The following is a 10,702-nucleotide window of genomic DNA, read 5'->3' on the forward strand; positions in this document are numbered from 1 at the left end:
CTCTTCACAGTAATATTTGCAACATGTCTGGTTAACACACGGCAGTGCCTCTACAAAAACGATGCTGTAATTCAAACGAAAGCATACTCTACTCCAAAATCCTGATAAAATACATCTATTGCGAATATAACTAATTTCTGTTCCTTTTGTGCTAACCGTGGTCATGCGTTTGAATCGTGTTTTCGACGGGAAAAGGAGATCACGCCGAATTTCAATTCAATATCGACTGGTAAATGTACCCTAAATTAAAAGCAAGTTTGCAGTGGTGCGTATAAAAGAATCAATTGCAAATAAAATTTCTGGGAATAGAAAACAAATCGTAAACCATTTGCATGGATTGAGATCGTAAGCGTACATGTGACATATTTAGTATCCTTGTCGATGTTTTGCACATACGCATAAGTCAATTAGGCTTTGACAGTTTAGATTACAATTTGACAATCAGTCCGTTTAAATCGAAGTAATGCACCAACACATTCAAAACAAGTTGGTCGAGGCGGAGAGAAGATAAAAAGTTAGGTTTTTGAGAGGTCGAGCTACGATTAAGATTCCAGAAGGGAGATTTTGTAATAATAAAATATAACCCCAGAAATCGGATATCCCTATATTTAAAATTTTGTGAACCATACAAAATCCAGAAAATAATTGAGAATGATAGATATCTTGTAAAGTGATTGCAGACCGTGGATGACTTCGAAATGTGGCACATGACCAGCTACGAAAAGTCTCACAGCATCTGAGGGACGACATCGAAATACTAAGCAAGCAGTTAGGTGGTTACTGTGCGCCTACCTAATAGTTATCCGGTGAGCGTATTTCATTTTGTTCAAATTACTTCATTCAAACGCATTACATAATTCGTAGCTAGTAATACGATTGTCTAACACTTATTTTAAGATATATTACTATAAAAGATGCATTTGGCGTGCGGATCCGAACCATAACAAAAAAAAAATATTATTATAATAAAAAATAATGTTGTAGACGGGTGGAGACGTCTTACGACAAATAAATAAAAAAAAATGTGTTGTAGGCGGGTGGAGACGTCCTATGACATATGTATGTTATGAATGTTCGTGTGATGCCCCAAAGCCATAAGTAGATTAAATAATTGGACGTGATATTATGATTTCGTCTCACGATGAGTCGTAATAAACAACGTCACCCATACGACCACAACAAATTTGTTAACCATAACTAAAACAATATAAAGTTATCTAGGTTTACTGTGGAAGTACCTAGACTACATAAGTATCTCTCTGTTATCACAGAAAACAATGCAGAGCACGCATGAGTATAACCGTATCGGCATGACTTCGGATGATGAAGCATCAATTCTTGAACCTGGCCCATCTACTCTACGAGACCTGCAACGGGTACGAGAACATTACGAAAGCTAAGCAAGAGAGAACACATCACCAGGCAGGTGCAGAGCACGCACCGCCTGCCAGAATGACCGTATCGGCGCAAGCAGGTTCATGACGGATGCAACATAAAAATAACTGTCATCAATTATTATAACAACTTATTGGTCGTCGTTACTATTGTTAAAAGTAAAACAAAATCAAAGAGAATAGAACTATGTTTTAATTCTGGTATAAATATGACGTCTGGACGCACGACAGCGAACTGCAGAGTTCAGCGAGTGCGGATCATAAAGAATGTGATTATGAAGAACCTTCGAGAAATACAAGAACATTTAGAAGAATTGAAGTTTCATTTTAAAATATCTGGAACGTACTGAAACAAGTGACATTAGTGACGTCAGCGAGGCTGGCGTCCTGTCTTTAAAATAATGAATTTGTAATAAAATCCGATATATATTATAATTATTACGTCACGGATGGCAACACTTATAGCACATGCGCATGTGCTTGGAAGCTACCGACTTGCTCTCTTTTTCACTCTTGCTCTCTATATTGTGTATCTTTCTTTCTCTCCCCCTCAGCGCGAAGGTTTAATGCAACCTTGTTGGAAGTAGCATAAGAAGTTTTATTTCAGTAAAATAACAAAAAGTATCTATTAATTTATAAAAAAAATAAATAATATTTTATTTCCTTTTAATCTCTTTAAGAAACTTATGAATTACTCCTTTAATTTAACCTGAAATGCATCTTCTCATGACGAACCACAGCTTTAAAAGGGGGACATATTAATAAAAAAAAATATTAAGAGATATTAATTCTTTTATTAATAAAAACATTTGGACTAAGTTTGACCTAAGTTCCAATACATATATCAGGAGAAAAGAACTGATATCGATATAGTAATATGTTTTCTGATCTGTCAATTATGAGCATACGAATTATTTCATGGAAAAATTCCGATAATATTATATTTATTGTATTTTTACAAAAATATATTTTTATTGTTCTTAAATCATTTAGATATTTGCCTTATTATAGGTAGTACCCGACAATAATTAACAAATATTTAGTGACAGAATATTATTGAAATATTAAAAATTAATTATCGCTCTCAGTGACAGAAATGACGAAAAGTTTGAATTTTATATAATGTATTACCATTTTTTAAAGTCGTGGTGACCTGAAGGTTAAAGCCCTCTCGTGAATGAGTTTGTGAATTCAAAACCTGACAAGTATCAATGTGATTTTGCGGTGTATTTAGACACCACTAACAGGCGGCGAAGTGAAACATAGTGAGGTAACCTGGACTTATAATTTCAAATTATAAGTTTGAAATCACCAGTCAACCTTGAGCAAGCGTTGTGATTAATCCTCTAACCTTCTCCGTGTGAGAAGAGGCCTTTGCTCAGCGGTGGGCTCCGATCGGCTGATGATTATGATGATGATGATGATAACCATTTGATTGAATTAAAGAGATTTATACGGGTAAGATTTCTTGGTTTCATTGCTCGAGTAAACAATAACTCAGATTGAAAAGAAAAACAGGAAGAAAAAGAAGATAGAAAAGTAAAAGGTTTAAAACCCGTAATATATAAGAGAGTACATTTTTCTGTAAGTTAACTTAAGTTTGAAAATAAAAATAATAATTTTATAAACTAGAATGGTTCAAAAAAGATATGCCTATGAATCTTCATATACAATTATAAGTGAAAATTTAACCATGGCATAATTTTATTCAGGTTTAAAGGACGCCTGAAAGTAATTTGAAATGTTACCAGAAGAACCAATAAATTTATTTTTAAGAGATTGACATATCACTGACCTAATGTCATGGAGTTAAATAAAAATACCACTTTTGTACCACACGTATCCTTTATTATTGTATTTGAATGTATCTTTTCGTCTTTATTGCCTTTATCTTTTGTTATGTTTTCGTATAATATACATTTTTATTGTTATTTTTTTTTTCAACAAAGTATTTTAAGAACTTAAAAAGTTTTAACTTATAATTTTTATAATACCCGTGTGGAATGTAATACAAATTATATAAGTTTTATTCGCTTAGCATAAAATTCGCTCAGCAATTATAATAACTACAACAATATTTCATGGCTATATCTATAAATTAAAGTAATGAAAACTCTCAGTCATCATCTGATTTTATACGAATATTATTATATCTTTATTTCTACATTACGCCTTTGTTCGAAGTATTGATTTTTTTTCATTTTCATTAGGACTTAAACGCGCATGCGTTATCCCTTCATGAGACAATTTAATGCATCGGAATTATGTAATCTATTTTAATTAACATCAAAAGACTATAAATGCATATAAATAATTTTGCTACTGTTTAATAGATTTTCATTACAATCTTTAAAAATCTGCCACAAAAATTTTTAACAAAATTTTGAACTCCGAACATTTCCAAAAATTATTTTAATTATTTTAATAATACTTTTGGATTTTATTTTATGTCAATCATCTTAAAAATATTTTTTATTGGTACTCACGGGTGAAATTCTGACATCTCTCCGGAAAACATCTCAATCGCTCCGCCCTCCAGCTCGGCTCGTGGCAAACTGCCTTGCGCCAAAACTTACAAGTGCCGTCAAATAGGGCGCCCTATAACTACACAACGCTTTAAAATAAGCGCTTATAATCACTTGATTATATAATTGAAGACATAATAGATCAAACATTTAATCATTATTCGTTTAAAAAATTACTGTAACGAACCAGTTATTTCTACAGTTATCCTGATAAATTGATGGCTAAAATTGTTTGGTTTTCAAGAGAGACTTTTAATTTTAGGAAACCATTACAATTTTATTCAAAAGTATTTATTTAACTTAATTTTTGGACTAAAAAATAATGTCATCGTTTCAGTGATGTTAATTCTAAATTAATTAATGTTTCTTTATACACCTTCTTCGTAATGCATTTAATTTTTCTTAATTCATTTTTTAAGTACTAACGCACTCCAATTAATTCTCAGCCTTTGAAATAAGTAATTTGATTTTTGATAAACAAGAAACATCATAATTTAAATTTGGCTTTAATGGGAGTTATATAAATATATATAATACTTATAACTTTTTTTACTATTCAAATACATTACTAATAAACATTTATTTCTGTAGAGCGAGTCGATAATGTGATGGTAAGATTATTGGGTATAAAGAACTTGTAAGGTAATTAAGACTTTCTGGTCACTAATGCTTTAAAAAACAGGCCAGAAAGACCAGGTTTTTGCTTAATGTGATCTCACTACCATTTCTGTCTCCTAATAGAATTCACTCCTCTACCAACAATAAAAAAAGAACCCCTACGCATTATTCAATATTTTTTTCCATGATAAAAACTTTCTCTAAGCCTAAATTACAATTAGAAGAGTAACTTAACAAATGATTAAGTTGAGCAAACAATCATTCCATTAATTGAAATAATGTGAAAATAAAATGAACTTAAAAATCTTTGTGATGAGGATCATTATAGTCATTAAAAAAACTTTATGTAAATACGTAAAAGGTAACAAAATATAAATTACTGATCAATTATTACATGTATCAGTAATGACAGTTCGGACAAAAATTTTACATTGATATGTGAAGGTAGGCAAATAGATTTAATATAAATGTATAACTGTTAGAATCTTTTTATTTCTTCAAATGTTTATGAAAATATTTAAGATTATAAGCATTGCTTTTAAATAAACAACTAAACATTTGATAAACTAATGTTTCAAATTATTATATTTAACAGCAACAAACGTTTAAAGAAAATATTTAATTTAAATATTCATCATAAGGCTATTTTATTATTCAAATAAATAATTAATATAAATGCTTACTGAAACAAAAAAACTTTCAGTAATTTGTCCAGGCAGTTTTATGTCATAGGAATAAGTTTTATTTCTAGGAATATTTTGTTTTATTTATTGTTGGTTTAATAATAAATAAAGAAAAATTTAATGCATTACGAAGAAGGTGTATAAAGAAACATTAAATAATTTAGAATTAACATCACTAAAACGATGAAAATATATATTAGTCAAACAATTAAATTAAATAAATAAAATACTTTTGAATAAATTTGTAAGTGAGAGCGCAGTTACGTCGCGTGCGGGTTACCACTGCGGACATTTAGATCCGCACCTGTACTAGGGACTCATAAATTGAAGGAGATGTAGGGAAAGTCCTATATAGACGTCGAGAACAACCAAACTTATCAGTAAAGGATAGCAGATATTAGTAATGCGCATGTCTGAACTATATTAAAACATGAGGCGAAAAGCTTTACATAAACGAACAAAATGTGACTTTTTGTATAAAGTTTGAATTCATTTAGAAATCATTTTCAAATCAAATAATTACAATGCTATCGCTAGGACGAAATAGTCATATATATCTAGAAAAGTTTATATCATAACCAAAATTCCTTAATACCTATTAATTATATGTATTAACATATATACTCGTATTGTTATATATTTGTTTGAAAGTAATAAAATATAATGAGGGTAAATTTGTTAAACTCTGAAGTAGACTAGTCTTAAAACTTCGTTAAATTATTTAGAATTTACACCACGAATATGGTATTGAAGAAAAACAATGCCCTAAAAATAAAATAAAATAAATATATTGGAAAAAAATTTGCAGTTACACTGTAGCGAGAAGGCGTGAGGGCGACAACTGCGGATTTTTAGACCCGCATCTGTACTAGGAACTTAAGAATTGAAGGAGGTTTTGGGCACTGACTACGAGGAAAACAGTTGAAGCGTCGTAGGTTAAGTAATTATTTAACTCGAAAATTAAACTTTGTATGAAAAGATCTGCAAACAAGTTTTTATCAACTACTTTGTAAATGTTGGCTAAATCGTAAGATGTATAAAAACATGTGTTTCTTTTTAAGTCTACAGAACCTTAGAGATAACCCTATAATAAACATATTATTCCTTCACTTTTTAGAAAAAAAAAATCATTTTTTTCTCTAAGCGTTTTAGCAAATAGCATTAATCCTTATCTTGTTCATTGCTTTAAATACATTATGTATTTAATATAGATCTTGGAAGATGATTCTCATAGGAAAAATACACTATTAGAAGCAGCGTATTACAAATAAGTTAATAATTACTGTATTTATAGTAGTGTTTTGTCAAGTTACAGATTCTTTGGATGTATGACATAAATTTTGAGAAAGTTTAACCATTGATGTTTAAATTCGTCTTTGGTGAAAGTTAGTTTTGGATGTTTTACATTATGATCAAAACATATGTATTTGATGAAGCATTATTAAAATTGAACAATCGTGAAGTTCCTTTCGAGTAAATAGATTACGGATTTAAGACGGCCGATGCCATCTAATAAATTATATTAATTAATCTTTTTTAATGTATTTAATTTCAACCAAAGTACGATCTACCGAAAAACTTTGTTGAGGCGTTATTCAACATCTCTGCTACGGTGAAGGAGGTTGAACCGCATATTCTGCATTCACGACAACAACAGCATATCTAACGTTACTTAAGAGCAATATAGAAAAATCATGCGTGACCGCTCATTAATAGTCTGAGATGAAGCCACCACTTCAAAAGACGTCCATGGGACAACGCATTTCTTGGACAGGAAAAATTCATCTATACCCCCCGTAGATGAATTTTACATGGACGTACAACTCTATTTTTAAAAGAACTCAATCAAATACTACTAGTTGCGACTCGAGGAACAAGCATTAAAGAAACAAATGCTTGTCTAAAAAATTCCAACGTTGGGCAACACGTTATTAAATTAGAGCTTAAAACTAACAACAGAGTTTGCTTAGTTTCGCCTTATAGCAGGTCTTTGTCAGAGATTCTGGTAAGAGTTTGGAATGAAGGGTTAATACAAAGTTATGGAACAAGTAATTTAGAAAACCACTGTTTTGGTAGACAATATCCTACAGTTAAACAGATCAACAATATCTGAGCCGCAATTGGTAACATAAGTTGTATAACTGGACTATGGTTTATGGAAAGAGCTATTTTGTCACCAACCAAAAAGTAGTTAAGGAATATAACATATTTTTTTTAATATATTTTTATCTAGCATTATCTTAACTATGCGGACCGATATTGTTCTAAATTTACAAGTAGCTCTTCATTTTTACGAACATATTTTTATGTTTATAGAAATAGCCATTATAGTTCTATTTATGAGACATATCAAGCCACATTGGTCTGGTGCGCAAGCACGATGCTTATCAATATATATGGTATCTCTTCAGTTAAGTTATTAAACTAAGTTCGTGTTTCCGTACCGGCGATGTATATATTATCAACAGATGTTTTAAGGTATAAACCAACATTTAAACTGTTACATTTAATTTAAAAAAATCTGTAAGGATTTTGATTATTGATTATTTGTAAAGTAAAAAAATATTAGGGTCACAGAGATAATTAAGATTCAAATAGAAAATATACGACGAAAAATGGTATCGAGGAACGAGCAGGATTCCAACCTGCAACTGAAAGAATATTAGTTTCCAGTTGCTCTACCAATTAATGTTTACCCGTCAAATCGGGACAGAGTGGCCATCTATTAGGTTTTCCTCACGAAAATCCTTGAAGTGTGTTCTATATTCAACTCTAGTTATTAAAACTATGATGAGCTACTTACTACTTGAATAAAAATTTAATTTTAAATTTTAAATCTCTCAATATTTGAAGTAATTAATTAATTAATAAACTCATACTTATAGTATAATAAATATTACTAGGATTTAACGTATTTCTATAAAAAATCATTTCAACCAACAACAATATCCCCATATTATCTTTATATTTTTCAAACTTTTAATAAATTTGAAATAACAAGCAAGGAAATCTTCAAAAACCCTTGGGACAACAATATACTTAAATTTTATCCTACAATTTTTTTCGTATTACTAATTGTAATCGAGTAAAGTAATTTCTAAAATTTAAAAAGAAAATACGATGTAAATAATATTTTATTTTTACAATAAAACTTTTTTTTTGTACGGTAAGTTGAATTTTACAGGATGAACGCGACGGTTTTTTAGACCCGCAGCTATACTAGGAAATCAGAAACGGAAAGATGTGTCGGGGAAGAGAAATACTAACTATGAGCAAAAACTACCTTAAATTTGTTTTTATTTCAACGGCTTAGCAAAGTGTATTTTTTTCCGAAACATTATTAAATGATCCGCATGTATAGCTTTATTAAATATATATATATTTATTTCTGGAAATCTGAGTGATTTATTATAAAAAATATTAACATTCGTTGTTCACTTAACGCACAATCAATACAGGATCTTCGGTCAAAACCATTTCAAACGTAGCTCTTATAATTTATTCGTTTTTGTAAATCACTGTGATTGAGAAATAGATTGATCTAATATAGTCATGAAGAAGCAATGAGCTTGAGCAATTAACCAGTTTTTGTTATTTGACGTCTTATTCGAAATTATTGATTTGAAAGTCATGGCATTTTATAAAATCAAATTACAACGGTATGATGACACCACTGGGCCACAAATCCACATAAATTTAATTGTTAAATTGTATGTGAAATATAATTAATAAAATTTCGGCAACACATACATAAGATACAATAGTTAGTATACGGATAAACACGGCTTTTTATATCCGCATCTGTACTAGGAACTCAGGAATTGAAGGAAGTATTCCCAAGAAAGTCACGCACCGTCTGCGAAAAAAACCAACGTAACAGCACGCGATAAACCTGATAACTTATGCGCATGCCTAAAAATTATTTACACTCAAAGCGGGTCATTTATAATGATTAATTTGAATAATGTCAAATGGAGATGGATACAAAGAACGAACTGATTGTTATTTTATTATAATTTATAATAAGTATACTGATACTTCAGAGATTATAAACAAAATACCAATTTCACATGCATCTGGGACACTTTTAATGTACTTACCACAGTATTACTTCTTCTTTATTCCGAATATCAAAAAAGATATGATTTAATTATCAGTATGCATTTTAAATATTATTTACAAAAATATTTTTGTTATAATATATTTTTATTTAAAAAAAATACTTTTACAATTGTCCACGCCATTTTTTTTAAGCATAAAAATCTTCGATGGGCCCTTCGAATGAACATATAAATAAAATATTTACTCAATTGGTCGAGCAATTTTCAAGTCATGCTCTTAGCAACATCCATTTTTATTTATATAGATATATAAAACAAATGCTTAAACATATTTATTTTAGTTTTTTAAATAAAAATCAAGAGATATATTTTGTATATTAATAAAAAAAATCTATATTAAATAAATCTTGGTCACTACTATTATCTTGGTATATTATAGTAGGCATTTCAGTAACAGTTTTTAAGATGTAAGACTTGTTTGACATGTCTGTGAGAAATGACAATGAGATTATAATAGTTTAGAAAGTTACAAGCGGTGATATTTTTATTTAAAAAAATAATTTTTTTGTTAACATAATTACAAATAATAATAAAAATTTCAATTCCAACTCTCGTAATAATAATAATACAAATATAACATGAGAATTAACTTTCAGGTAATTATTGTAAACCCAACAACTGCTCCGGTAATCCTAGTTTTTTATTCGTTTATTTCGCATTTTAAACGGAGTAGTACAATTTTAATACCAATTTGCAAATTTTAATATCAATTTTAGTACCAAGTTCACAGCCATGGGTTATACGCGGATGGACACGGAACTTTACAACCGCATCTGTACTAGGAACTCAGACATTGAAGGATGTCACTGCAAAAAATCATAGCCATAACCAACCTTCAGTGCAAGCGATAGAAGTGGTTACTACGACGCATGTCCAAACTTTCGTATCAGTTGAAGCGGGTTATACAAAATAAATTTTTTTATTGTCTCATTATGTAATTACTGGCTTTCATCATATAATTTTTAATTAAATTTCATAAAATGTTTACAAGAAAGAATCTTTCAATTGGTCGGTTCTGCGCAAGCGGACTGCATTTCAATGCACAATAAAGATATTGATCTAAATGTGACTCCTCCGACCAGGGATGCATGAAATATGAGTAGATACTTTAACGAATAAAGTCAAGTTTATATCTGTCACAATTTAATGGAACAGAGAAGAACTAATGTTGCGCCCGAGCGGTATGAAAATGTATTTAAAAATTTTCAGAATAGATTATTTATATACTTTAGAAAAAAAATAAAAAGAAGGGATTAAGAGACACAAAAATACCTGTGAAACTCAGTTTAAAATCATTCTTTACGTATTTATTCATGAAAAAGAGATTAAAACTACGCACAACACATGCAGGTCAAAGGATG

This window comes from Danaus plexippus, chromosome Z (assembly GCF_018135715.1).
Source record: "Danaus plexippus chromosome Z, MEX_DaPlex, whole genome shotgun sequence".
NCBI lineage: Eukaryota > Metazoa > Arthropoda > Insecta > Lepidoptera > Nymphalidae > Danaus > Danaus plexippus.